The sequence below is a fragment of the Homarus americanus genome, unplaced genomic scaffold (assembly GCF_018991925.1).
Source record: "Homarus americanus isolate GMGI-L3 unplaced genomic scaffold, GMGI_Hamer_2.0 scaffold48088, whole genome shotgun sequence".
Classification (NCBI taxonomy): domain Eukaryota; kingdom Metazoa; phylum Arthropoda; class Malacostraca; order Decapoda; family Nephropidae; genus Homarus; species Homarus americanus.
Genome location: NW_024719965.1, coordinates 46,137 through 60,245, shown reverse-complemented (window position 1 = coordinate 60,245; position 14,109 = coordinate 46,137).

The window sequence follows — 14,109 nt, the reverse complement described above, 5'->3', positions numbered from 1 at the left end:
TAGTAAATTTTTGTATGGCCATGGTTAGACTGTAAATATACCTGTAAAATTCAGTACATCTTTTCTTTGTAGGTCAAAACAATTGACATGTTGACATTGTGAATGAAAATGAACCTTCTTCTGTATTTTATTAAAGCCTGATTCGTAGAGTACAGTATAGGTGATAGGTGAGATTTTCTAAAGATTGTGGGAACTTAAACACCAAAGTGTATATCATGTTATGTCTTGTGATTTCCCCTCAAGAGTAATACATGTAATGGTCTTGTCTCTCAGAACCAGGGTACAGTGGGATACCCCTCACAAATTACAATGAGTTTCATAAATGAGGCAGCTGCTGAGGATGGAAGGAGGTAGGAGTCAATACCAAGATCAGAGACATTACTAAGGACCATTTCCAGCTTGAAAGTCATGTACTGACACTTTCCTCGAGAAGAGAGCGGAATTTGAAACCTTACTGAAGACACATCAATCTGATATAGTAGGTGTTGTAGAACTGTTGTACAAGTACAAGAGTATAGACCCAGTGTAATGCGAGTTCAATATACATGGATATAAGAACATAAGAATGGGGGAAACTGCAGCAGGCAGTCCTGTTTACTCCCAACCCCTATCACTCGTATATCCATCCAACATATATATTTGAAGTTGTCCAGCGTATTCGAGTTAATGATGATGTTTGGTAACTTGTTCAACTCATCCACTACTCTATTTCCAAACCAATGTTTACCTATCTTGTGCCTAAATCTAAATTTGTCTAATTTAAAACCATTGCTATGAGTTTGTTCCTGGTTGGATAGTGTTTAACCCTGACTTCCATTTATATTTCTCGATCATATCACCCCTCACTGTACGTCTTTCGAAGGAGTGTAAATTAAGATGCTTTAACCTGTCTCTGTGCTCAAGGTTCCTAATACCTGGTATTAGTCTTGTCATTGTCCTCTGAATTCTTTTTAGGGATTCTATATCCATTTTGTAGTACAGCGACCAGAACTGAACCACGTAATCCAAGTGAGGTCTCACAAGTGCAAGATATAGTTTAAGGATAACTTCGCTAGTCTTGTAACTAACACTCCTTTGTATGAACCCAAGTACAGTACAGTACTGTACTTTGTTAGCCTTGTTTTGAGCAAATACACATTGTTGACTTAGTTTAAGATTCCTACTTATCATTATTCTTAAGACTTTTCACAGTCGGATTTCTCTATAATGTTGTTCATCTGATATCTGGTTTCTCTGTTTACGTCCATTAGAATAACTACTTTACATTTGTACACACAAAATTTCATCTGACATTTTTCAGATCATGCAAAAATTTTTTTTAGATCTTCCTGTAGTTTTGCGGAGTCTGCGTCAAAGTCAATTGCACGCCCTATTTTAGTGTCAACAAATTTTCTTATGTTGCTGTCTATGCCTATATCTATGTCATTTATGTATATAAGAAATAGTAATGGGATACTCCACTAGTGACATTACCCCAATCGGATTTAGTGCCATTAATGCTTACTCGCTTTTTCATGTCCTGTAACCACGCCCTAATCCATTTTAGAATATCTCCTCAAATTCCACGAGCCTCCACTTTTTGTATTACGTAGTCTTTTGTGGGGGACTCTGTCAAAGACTTTACTAAAGTCAAGATATACCACATCATAATCGTGTCCGTCGTCCACTGATTCGAAAACAGTTGGAAAGAATGTTAATAGATTTGTCAGACGTGAACACCCACTTGTGAAGCCATGTTGGGAATCATTGAACAACTTGTGCTTCTCCAGGTGATTTCAAATTGTTTGAAATTTTTGCTTCCAGCAATTTGCCTACAATTGATGTTAAACTGATTGGACGGTAGTTAGAGGATAGTGATCTGTCTCCCTTCTTGAAAATCGGTATCACATTCGATATCCTTCAGGATTCTGGTATTACACCCGTTTTCAATGACATGTTAAACAAAATTTGCTAAGGACATACTATACTAAGCTCTTCCTTACATTCCTTTAATACTCCGGCAAATATCCCAGTGGGACCTGGTGACTTATTAGGCTAGGGATCAGCAACCTTTTGAACACACTGTGCCAGGTTTTAACATTTATAATAATAATAATAATAATAATAATAATAATAATAATAATAATAATAATAATAATAATAATAATAATAATAATTATTAACGGTTTATTAAAAAAGTTCTGCAGCCCGAAGGCTGAAAATATACATTGGACATAAATGACTTATTACATACATTGGTGGTTTAACAAAAGCCTTCATTAGAGAAAGGTAAAGGAACATACAGTGAGCATACAGATTAATGTACAGTAGGTGTTGAACAGCAAACATGTAGTGTAGTAACTCCCTCCCAGATGGTGCAAGGAGGGACCTCACATGGTGTAGTAGTTCCCTCACAGATGGTGTTATGAGGGACCAACTTATCTCCTGTAATTTTGAATATGCAAATTATTGTCATATGTGTATATTGATAAATAATGCTGTCATAAATATTTGAAATACACACAATTACATATCAATGGTAAGATATATCATCAAATACTATAAAATGCTCTCACCATTTTAGTGTAATCCCAATCCCTGTCCCTGCTTCCCCTCGCTCAGCATTACTATGTCAGGAGTATATCTGGACACCTTAAGTTACACACACCCCTCGGAGTGATCAGTTGTAAGTCGGATGCGCTGAGGATTGAGGATACAGGTATTCTTCATGTGTGAAAATGTCTTCTCACATAGATATGTCAATCCATAGGTTGAAGGTAGTGCGAAGGCAACCTTCTTCATGCAATCAAATTTCTCTGGTTGGGATGCCCAGCAGCTTAGGATGGAGACCTCATGATCACTCATAGTCGTTTCAAGTGATTTACGTAGTTCCGTGAACTTTACTGCCCATAATGAAGACGACTTAAAATTGATCAGTTGCATCTCCAGGTCCCCAATTTCCATCCACTCAAATAAAGATAAGTCCAAGTCACTCTCCTCGAAGTTTTCAGGTTTAATTAAAAAGGAAAACATTGGACCAATATGCTGGAAAACTTGAAATCTGACAGAAAACTCTTGACTTCAGTGCTTGCATGTACACTGCAATCTCTGCAACATTCACAGGATGATGTGCTAACCACCCCTTCAGGTTCCTGAAGTAGCAGAAAGTTGTAGTTTCAATATCCACCAAGTAAACTGCCACCTTTGCAACAAAAGCCCTCTTTTGCCCAAGAGGGTTGAAACGATCAAACGTCTAATTTGGCTTTCTTGGCAGCTGCCATTGTGGCTACATAATTATGAGTAGCTTCTGTCACTGCGACAGTAAGTACACTGGTTACTCAACTAGTGTTACCACCTAGATATAGGAACTCCCGCAAATAAAAAATCCGGTAAATTGAATACTAATAGAAAGATGATTGTTTAATTTCAATAAAAGTGATGTAAATACACATTGAAAATAATAAAACATAATATACTCCAATTTCTTGGATATAGAAAATATCTGAGAAAAAGAACACAAGGCGAGCTACCTATTTTGTGTACCGTAGCTAAAATGGCAACACTTGGTCTGATGCAACACAGGCTACAGCTGAGCGGAAGGGACTGGAAGCGCGAGTTGTAGTTTGAGCTCATGTAAGTTTGTTTATTTGAAATGGCGATATATTTTGTTCAATCCAGAATGCGACGCTTAGCTTTTAACCTAGGTATGTTAATGCCTAGCAATAACTTGCCAGGCCAACATACAGGCAATTAAAACATCTAATAATTACTTAATAAGTAATATTAGGAGGACACGTCGCTACCCGGCATTTAATTGCAATTGTCGAACCCCCCCCCCCACCCACCATCGCACGCACTGCCACCTTCATCTCTTGCCTGGCGATTCAGCTTTAAATATACACAAAGGAGAGCTCCGCGAATTTGTGTTGTAATTGCTGAAATACTAAGCTCCGCGAGGATTTTATATACGGTATTTGTACTTATTAGCACAGTGATGAAGTAGAGTGACTTTTATTTTGTTATGTCTCTCAATTATTGTATTTGGGACAATTTCTTATATGATCTCTGGTCAGTCATGGCGACAACAACACGTCTTCTTTGTGAAGTCGTTTAGATCGATGTGACTATCCCTTGCCTTTAAGTCACTCGGTGAATGTCGCTGCGCCCTCCAGGGCTCGTCTTCACTGAGAGAGAATATGTGAATATATCTATTTATATATACATGTATATGTACAGTAATACCCCGCTTTATGCAGGGTTTTTTTTACGCGTTTCTACATTTACGCAGTACCCTGCCAGAACCGGAATTCCCACTTTAAACGGTGCATTTACTCATATACGCGGGTGAAGTATAATTTTTTTATTTAGCTAATAAAATTCATACAAATTACCCGGCCAGAATATAATTTACACTGCTGGAATTCTTACAATATGATGATCATTTTGAATATAAACATCATGGATCTTGCATTAGACATAAAAATTTTAGATCTAATGTAATAATTTGGTTTACACAAAGCAAATATTTTATCTTTTGTGCAAAATATATGAAGTTTACATTCAAAATATTCCCTGACCTGCAAGGAATCCAGAAATGTCAATTATATTATCCTAACTTTAGTCTGAGGTATTATTTATTACTAAAAATGTAAATACATACAGACCCCGACTTACGACTGCTACGACTTACGACCATCGGGACTTACGACCGCCTCAGATTTTTTATTTAAAAAAAAAAAAAAAAAAAAAAAATTTTTTTTCAAATGACACGCATTTTCTATACCGAAACGTTTCCAGTTAATGTAGTCTCCATGTATAATTAGAAAATTATGGGGGCCCCATGTGCATTCAGCTGACTACATTAAAGGTAAGTGCTCAGTCACACTGTAACCATTCCTTATTATTTATTACTTTCACTGTACTGTATCCATTCCTCATTATTCATTACTTTTACTGTACTGTATTTCATTGTAGATTATTTATTTAAAAAAAAAAAAATTTATCTATGTCGGACTTACGACCATGTCGGACTTATGACCTGGATTTGGGTCCCTAACCCCGTCGTAAATCGGGGTCTATCTGTATACTGTTTTCTCCCAAACATTTCTCTGGGAGGGAGGGAGGGACCTAGCTGGTGTGGTGGGAAGAGGGGGGGGGAGGTGAGGTGGGGTATTTTGATTGACAGATAGTGTCCTGAAGAATATTTTTTTTTATTAACTGAAGATATTTGTTTTAGCTCATAAAATTCAAACAAATTACTCAGCCATAATATAATTTACATTGCTGGAATTCTTACAATATGATGATCATTTTGAATATAAACATCATGGATTTTGCATTAGACATACAAATTTTAGATCTAATGTAATAATTTGGTTTACACAAAGCAAATATTTTATCTTTTGTGCAAATATATGAAGTTTACATTCAAAATATTCCCTGACCTGCAAGGAATCCAGAAATGTCAATTATATTATCCTAACTTTAGTTTGAGGTATTATTTATTACTATACCTTAAAATCTAGTGTTTTCACCCAAACATTTCTCAGAGAGGTAGGAGCCAGTGAGCTGGGAAGAGAGGGGTGGAGTTGAGTCCATTATTTGAATGGACATTAACTTGGCGACTGTATTTCTCTTAAATATAAATTGTATGTGCATACCATCATAAAATTAAGATGTTATTTTTACTACAACATAGGTATTATGTCGGAAAAAGTGGAGTTTGGGGGTCGGCCCGGTCTCTATTTCAATTAATCCCATATGTTATGTTGTTCACTTTACGCGTGCCTCCGTGGGTTCAATTGACCGCGTAAAGCGAGGGTTCACTGTATACTGTTTACGGTATTCTTTGTCCCAATTATTCACGTGCTAGTATGAATGCCATGACTGTCTCTCTTCCTACTCTTATGTTCGTTCACAAAAAACCTTTGGGCTGCTGCTAGGTTCAGTTATCAACCTAGAGGAAACTTTAGAGGAGGAAACAATTCAAGATGTAGTAGGGGTGGCCGTTTGTTCAGAAGTGGAAGGAGACCTTATTCCACCACATCAGCGACCACTCCCTTCCGATGAAGCCAGACAGCTGGGTCATCTAGGCCCCTGGGGGGTTGGGAAAACAGGTGGACTTAAACTGTTAAACAGAGGTGTGATAGAACTGTTGCAGTCAGAGAAATCTTTCATATCTCGCCTATTCCCAGTCCCCAAGAAAGGCACAAGTCTGGTACAACTCCGGTGTCTAATGATTTTGTAAATAAATTTACGAGGGGTCCGCTAATCTGTTCCCTACACTCTTTCAAGACTCGGGGGAAAATTTCGTCCGGCCCTGGGGATTTTGTCTTCTTTAGTTTATTTATCCTCTTAAGAACATCCTCTTTTCTGATAGTGATATTCTTTAATTTCTCTTCTTCCTTTCCCCTAAATATCAGTTCCACCTATGGAATTTCCTCGCAAATTTCTTCTGTGAAAACTGATAAGTAGTTGTTGTTCAATGCTTTGCTTATTTCTCCACTGCCATTTATCACTTCTCCCCTCTCTTTCTTTAAAGGCCCAACTTTGTCCTTGACTTTTGTTCTATATACCTGGAAAAATCCCTTGGGATTCGCCTTGGATTCACTTGCTATTTTGATTTCATAGTCTCTCTTCGCTTTCCTTACATTTTTCTTAACATTCCTAGATAGTTCATTATACCTATTTTTGAGCTGCTCCTCCCCTCCCTTTAATTTCTTATAATTCCTTTCTTTATTCCTATGTCATGTTTAAGTTTTCTGGTCATTCACCTTGGCTCATTCTTATTTGACCTAATTTTTCTGTATGGTATATTTTGTTCTTGTGCTTTATGTAGTATACTAGTGAATATATTATAGTCATGATCAATTGTTGTGTTATCTATGACCTCACCCCTTCCTACTGGGGACTGACGTGACTGTTCCCAGGTGACCTCACCGAGGTACCTTCTTAACCCCTGATAATCCGCCAACCGAAAGTTTGGGACTCTGACCATATTTTCATTGTTTTTTGTTTCCCAATTTAGGGTGAACCTGATTTCTCTGTGATCACTGTTACCTAGTTCTTCCCCTACTGTGATATCTCTGATAATATTTTCTTTATTTGTTAATACTAGGTCTAATATATTGTCATCTCTACCCACAATACGAGAACGTTTAGTTAAATGTAAGATAAGGGCAAGTAGTCAGGGTACAAAAATAGTCTTTCAGCCGTTGCAACAGTGAGGCAATAAGGCGACCTACCAATAAAACATGTGTATGCTCAAGGTATAAATAATGATACTAACCCAAGGCAATCACTGTAAAGAACAAATGAGATTAATTCAACTTATTTTAGAAGTTTATTGTAGTGTTTTTAATGCGACTGAAATATTGTGCGTGTATATGCAGATCCAGAATTTTTGGAAGGGGAATGAGTTGCTTAGGTGGATGAATCAATAGGTAAGTGAGATTAGTGTTGTATCCTACGTGAAGAGTATTACATTTTGTAATGTTATAAAGCCCTTGTCATTCTTGCAATTATTTGAACTGCTCGTACAAGTTTTTTGTATGGTTTCGGAATTACTTGATTAATACTGGCGCAGGTTCCGATACATTCTGGAGCCAATACTTAGCAACAGTGTGTAACCGAGACGTGACCCTCCGCCCAAGTGGCTAATAGGCCGATCAGTGGCGAAGAATATAAAGTAGAGTACGTTTGCAACATCTTGAGTCGTCCTCAAGCTTGATAATGTGGCTCGATATATTTACATCACTGTCATTAATGTAAAACACAACAGAGTAGGTCCAATGAAAGATCGTTATTGTACCCCACTGAGAACTTTCTCTCATTCTGAATGCACTCATCTTATTGTCACCCTTAGTTGCCTGTCTTCGAGCTAGTTGTTAATTCACTTAATTATTTTGCCTGTGATGTCCTGTGCCTACACCCTGCAGGATCCAAAGATATTCTATTCAAAGTCATTGGCAGGATCTTATAGAGGATAGCATAGCATGGGGGTCTTTGTCAACAAACACATTAGAAAATGTGTAACACATCCACTGGTAGACCTTGGTTCGCAGAGGGTGCTACTATAGAGTGCGGTCTTCAAGATATTTAGGGTGGTTAGGTTAAATTAGGCTAGGTCGGGTTAGGTTAAACTAGGCTAGGCCAGGTTAGGTTAAGTTAGACCAAAGATATCTGTGTAGACTGCACGCTATAGTGGCACTCCGCGGAGTCTATTAAGTTTCAAGGAAAGGAATAAATTTGTCAGGCAGGATTTTCTCACCATGAATGTGTTGTGTTGAATTGATGACTGTTTGGTCTGGAATTGGGTGATGGCATCCCTCAGAATTTTTTCAGAGTTTGTATATACAGAATGTGATATTATGCTGGTCGGCCTGTAGTTTTCTGATGAATTTTTGTCTGCCTTTCTTGTATACTGGGTTGACGTTGGCTGATTTACAATATAGGCATTTTCTTGACCCAGAGATTTCCTTAATAGGACTCTTAGTGGCGTGCGTTGCCCACTCCAGGGGCTTTTAATTTTTTCAATAGCTATTTTCTTTTTGATCATGTCTGTAATTTATATTTCTTTATTCATTTTCCACCCCTGATGTATGCATTCTTCTCGATACTGGTATGTTATCCATCGTTTCTTCTGTGAACTCTGATGTAAAGTACCGGTAATAATTTAGGGCATCTATTGTCTGCCTATCATCCTTCAAGACCATGTTGTTTTCGTCCTTTAGAGGCTCAACAGTATCTAGGTATATGCACGAAAAGACTATTTTAAGAAAATTATTTCAGGTCAGTGGTTTATACTTGATAAATGAACATTTAATGAATTCCATTAATTTTCAACGTCCATCTAAGTTATTGGTTACTTTGTATTAACCATTCAGTCATTACCTTTAGTACAGTAATAATAAAATAGTGATCACAGATACGGGTAGATAATAGCACTTACATTTCTTGGCAAGGTTGCATACACTGATTTACAATTTGCATGGCTATTATGAGTCACTCACATTCACGCCATCATAACTGTAATTTTGTAAAGTGTGAGTTTTCAACCTGGTGACCTCGCATAAAATTACACTATTATGGTTTGACTTACCAACGCCTCGATTCCTCAAGTGATACATTCACTTTATTGGGAAATATAACCACTTAGATTCACTATGCCAGCCTGGATCGCTCTTGTTGCAACCAGGCCTTCATAGGTGATCTTTTCAATGGGGAATAATAAAGCCTTGGGGTTGGTACACATAGTCTCGTGTCGTTGACAGTCATCCAGACGGTGTTGCGCAGGAGAACTAAGTAAGGCGGCTTGGGGTTGGCACACACAGTCTCTTTTCGTTAACAGTCCTCAGGACGGTGTCGTGGTAAAGGACTGTGTAGCACCCGTTCTTCTCTTAAGGCAGGGGAGCAGGAGGTCTTAACTAACCAATGGTCTAGGCCATTAGACCCTAGACTCTAGGTCTAATGGCTAAAATGTGGTTTTGGCGGGCGTGAGACACGATGAACAATGCAATACTGTCTTATTCAGCCCCCCCCCCCCCTCCATAACCTGGTTCACATACCCAGCAATGGAATAGTGATGACGGAGTCACGGCTCGCCTGGTCTCTTATCTCCAGCAAACATTGGAGTAGGGTTGCCTGAGGCAGGCCTACCCCATGCCAATCATCGACGAGCTAGGTCTATCAGAGTTTTATGCTCTGCCAGTTGTCTACTCTGCTATTCCTCCCGGTAGCTGCCGGGGATGGAATTTTTTTTAATTTTTCTCATATCTGGAGAGCTTACATACCTAGACACGTTTTGTCACTCTTTTTTTGTATCATGCTACTCACTACGATAACTCTATTTCTGTTTTCATGGACGGGTCAAAGACGGATGCCGGGATAGGATATCCTGAGGTGTCGTTACTTTTACTTTTTTTTTTTTACTTTTTTTCTTCGCAGCTGATCGGCTGGATAGCCTCTTGGGCAATCGGCCACGTCACTGTTACGCACTGTTGGCAAGTACTAGGGATACACTGGCATATCTGAACTTGCTCCAGTGCTGGTCAAGTCTTGTCTTGAAACAGCTCACACTCGGTGCTATCACAACACTCTCTGGCAGATTGTTCCACGAGTTCACAACTCTCCAAAAAAAGTTAGCCCTCACAGTTTTCTGGACTTTCAGCTTCTTCAAGCTTGAGCTGTGGCCCCTTGTGGGGCAAGCGTCCGCCATCTCCAGGTAAGGACACTCAACTGAGTAGTGCCCTTTGAAATGTTTATACACCTCAATTAGGTCTACCCTTGCCCGTCTGTAGGAAAAGCTAGCAAATTGCAGGCACTCTAATCTCTCTGGGTAGTTGAGGTAGCCCTCCTTTGGACATTTTCAATCAACTGACAGTCCCTAGCATATCTCGGGGACCAGACAGAGTGACAATACTCCAGGCGGGAGGCACCTCGCTCTTGAAGATATATGAACTGCCTTCTTATAAGACCTCATAATTTAGTTGCTTGGTTCACCTTCTCACAATGACCCAAGAACTTCAGTTCATTGTCAACATACAATTCCAGTCCTTTCACATTCAGTCTTAATTAATGAAGTTTCTTCTTCCCATTGGGACATATGATACTCCTCCTTACCGTTGGTACGCCCCAGGTGCATCCTCTTACACTTCGTGTGTCTCAGGCCAGGTTATTGCGTGTCCCAGGCCAGGTTACTGTGTCCCAGGTTACGCAAATGCAGTTTAGTAACCTAATAAGAACATAAGAACACAAGAATGGAGGAAACTGCAGCGGGCCTATTGGCCCATACTGGGCAGTCCCGTTTACATTCAACCCTTTTTGCTCATATAAGCATCCAACCTATGTTTGAAGCTATTCAGCGTATTCGAGTTAATGATGATATTTGGTAACTTGTCCCATTCATCCACTACTCTGTTTCCAAACCAGTGTTTACCTATTTCCCGCCTAAATCTAAATTTGTCTAATATAAAACCATTGTTACGAGTTCGCTCCTGGTTGGATAGTTTGAGTACCTTTGTAATGTCCCCTTTGTTTAGCCCTGCCTTCCACTTATACACCTCTATCAGGTCGCCCCTCGCTCTACGTCTCTCGAGGGAGTGCAAATTAAGATGCTTTAACCTGTCTCTATACTCAAGGTTCCTAATGCCCGGGATTAGTCTTGTCATTCTCCTCTGAATTCTTTCCAAGGATTCTATATCCATTCTGTAATACGGTGACCAGAACTGAACTGCGTAATCTAGGTGTGGTCTCACAAGAGCAAGATACAGTTTTAGGATGGCCTCGCTAGTCTTGTAACTAACACTCCTTTGTATGAACCCAAGTACTTTATTAGCCTTGTTACGAGCAAAAACACATTGTTTACTTGGCTTAAGGTTCCTACTTATCATTACTCCTAAATCTCTCTCGCAGTCGGATTTCTCTATGGCATCGTTGTTCATCTGTTATCTGGTTTCCCTGTTTACATCTCCTATACTGAGTACTTTACATTTGTCCACGTTGAATTTCATCTGCCATTTTTCAGACCATTCGAAAAATTTGTTTAGATCTTCCTGTAGTTTTGCTGAGTCCTCGTCAGATTTAATAACACGTTCTATTTTAGTGTCATCAGCAAATTTACTTATGTTGCTGTCTATGCCGATATCTGTGTCGTTTATGTATATAATAAATAATAATGGTCCAAGTACTGAGCCTTGGGGAACTCCACTTGTGACGTTGCTCCAATGGGACTTAGTGCTGTTAATGCTCACTCGCTGTTTCCTGTCCTGTAACCCGCGCTAATCCACAGGATGTTTACCTTTGATGCCATGAGGCTTCTACCTTTCTAATTAGTCTTTACGTGGGGACTCTAGCCGAAGCTTTGCTAAAGTCGAGATATACCCACATCATAATTGTGCCCTAGTCACGATTCGAAAACTGATGAAAAGAATGTTAATAGATTAGTTAGACAAGAGCGTCGCTTGTGAAGCCATGCTGGGGAATCGCTGATCAATGAGTGCTTCTCCAGGTGATTTCGAATAGAGTTTGAAATGATTGCTTCCAGTAATTTGCCTACTATTGATGTTAGACTGATTGGGCGGTAGTTAGAGGATAGTGATCTATCCCCCTTCTTGAAAATCGGTATTACATTCGCTATCCTCCAGGATTCTGGTACTACATCTGTTTTTAAGGACATGTTAAACAACTTTGCTAAGGGCATACTAAGCTCTTCCTTACATTTCTTTAATACTCTGGCAAATATCTCATCGGGACCAGGTGACTTATTAGGCTTTAGTTTGTCTATTTGCTTACTAACATCGTTACTAGTCACTACTATCTCGCTTAATTTGTTTTCTTCTCTATCTCTGAATAGAGTCGGTGCCTCGGGTATCATGTTTAAATTTTCGGTGGTGAAAACTGTTGAAAAATATTTATTCAAATTATTGCTCATTTCTCTGTCGTTATCAGTGAGCTCGCCGGTGTCTGACCGTATTGATCCAATCTTTTCTCGTGTTTTAGTTTGATACATTTGGTAGAATCCTTTGGGGGTTTGTCTTCGCCTCCCTTGCTGTCCTTACCTCATTATTCCTCTTTGCTTTCCTTATCTCAGTTTTAACCCTACTCGCCAATACCCTATAATAGTCCCGGAGGTGAATTTCGCCACGATTTATCCTTCTACCTATAGCCTTCCTTTGGCCAATGATGTTCTTTAAATAATTATTTATCCATTTAGGGTCATTGTTGTCTGATCTGAGTTTTTTGTATGGTATGTTCTGCCTTTGTGCATTAAGTAACTCACTATTTAAATTGTCGTGGAACTCGGCAATCTCAGATCTCGTTATCAGGTCGGTGTCATCTGTCAGGTTCACGGCCAAGCGCGACACCCCCTCTCTCAGCTGCCTCTTTAAACTGTCAAAGTTCGCCCTTCTGAAATCTGGTACTTTAGTGGAATTTTCCTTACGTCTGCCCTGAAAATTTAACTGGAATCTAATTTCTTTGTGATCGCTGTTTGCAAGTTCGTTCCCTACCTCGACACTGCTAATGAGGTTTTCTCTGTTTGACAGAACTAAATCGAGTATATTATTACACCGTGTGGGTTCGGTTATATGTTATTAAGGAAACTGATCGGAGGAGGTCAATGATAGTGCCACCTAGGCAAATGAACTTGGGCTGCTAAGGCGGTTAAGAAATAGATCACATGAAAATTAGCCACCCAGAGCTTATTTCATCTTCCTATTAACCACCCTAATACTTACCTAACCAACCCCCAGATAGCGTTAGGGCGTTTAATCTTCAGGTAAAATAAACTGAAGAGGATCTAATCTTGATGTGATCCCGAGAAAGCTGCAGATCCCATCAACGGTTTACCGCATAATACTGGAGGATACACTGAATACAAAACTGTATATCAAGATGAAATGTGTCCAAGACCAAGCCTACAATGAAGTATAACCCATCAGTGGCCACAGCATGAAACTGCATACGAGTCATAACACTATCCCTCCTCCTAGTCACAGGCCTGGCATTTGACATTATTAGGGACCTGCCACACTTTGCCATAAACAGATAAAATGTACCGGGAACTTTCCCCCCACACACTCATCATTATCTCACTTTATGTAACTTGACAAAACCTATGACCCTTCAGGCTTTTACGCCCTTAATGTACGAGTCATAAAGGCAAGTATGAACTTTTCATACTTCCCTGTTGGGCGCTGTAAACGCTTCTGCGCTTCACCTTGCACAGGATGTAAGGGGGTGCCCAATAAACTAGCCCCCTCGGGGGCAAATCTGAATCTGAAATCTGAGTCATAACACTCGCACAGATCACACCGAGATACAACAGCTTATCTATGCGTAACTGTGGACACAGGTGAACAATTTAACTGAACTAGTTTTTGCTCCAGCATAAACAATTTGTTGAACCACAAATGAATAAGGGTGCGATGCACATCCATACTTCGGATACTAATGGAATGAATGAATGATTATGAATACGACATTAGCAACGTAACAGCCAAGGTCTTATGGTACCGGAGAAAATTAATTCTAAAAAGTTAACCTAAAATCAAAATAATTCTTGGAACAATCTACCAGAAAGTGTTGTGACGACACAGAGTGTGAGCTCTTTCAACATCAGACTTGACCAAC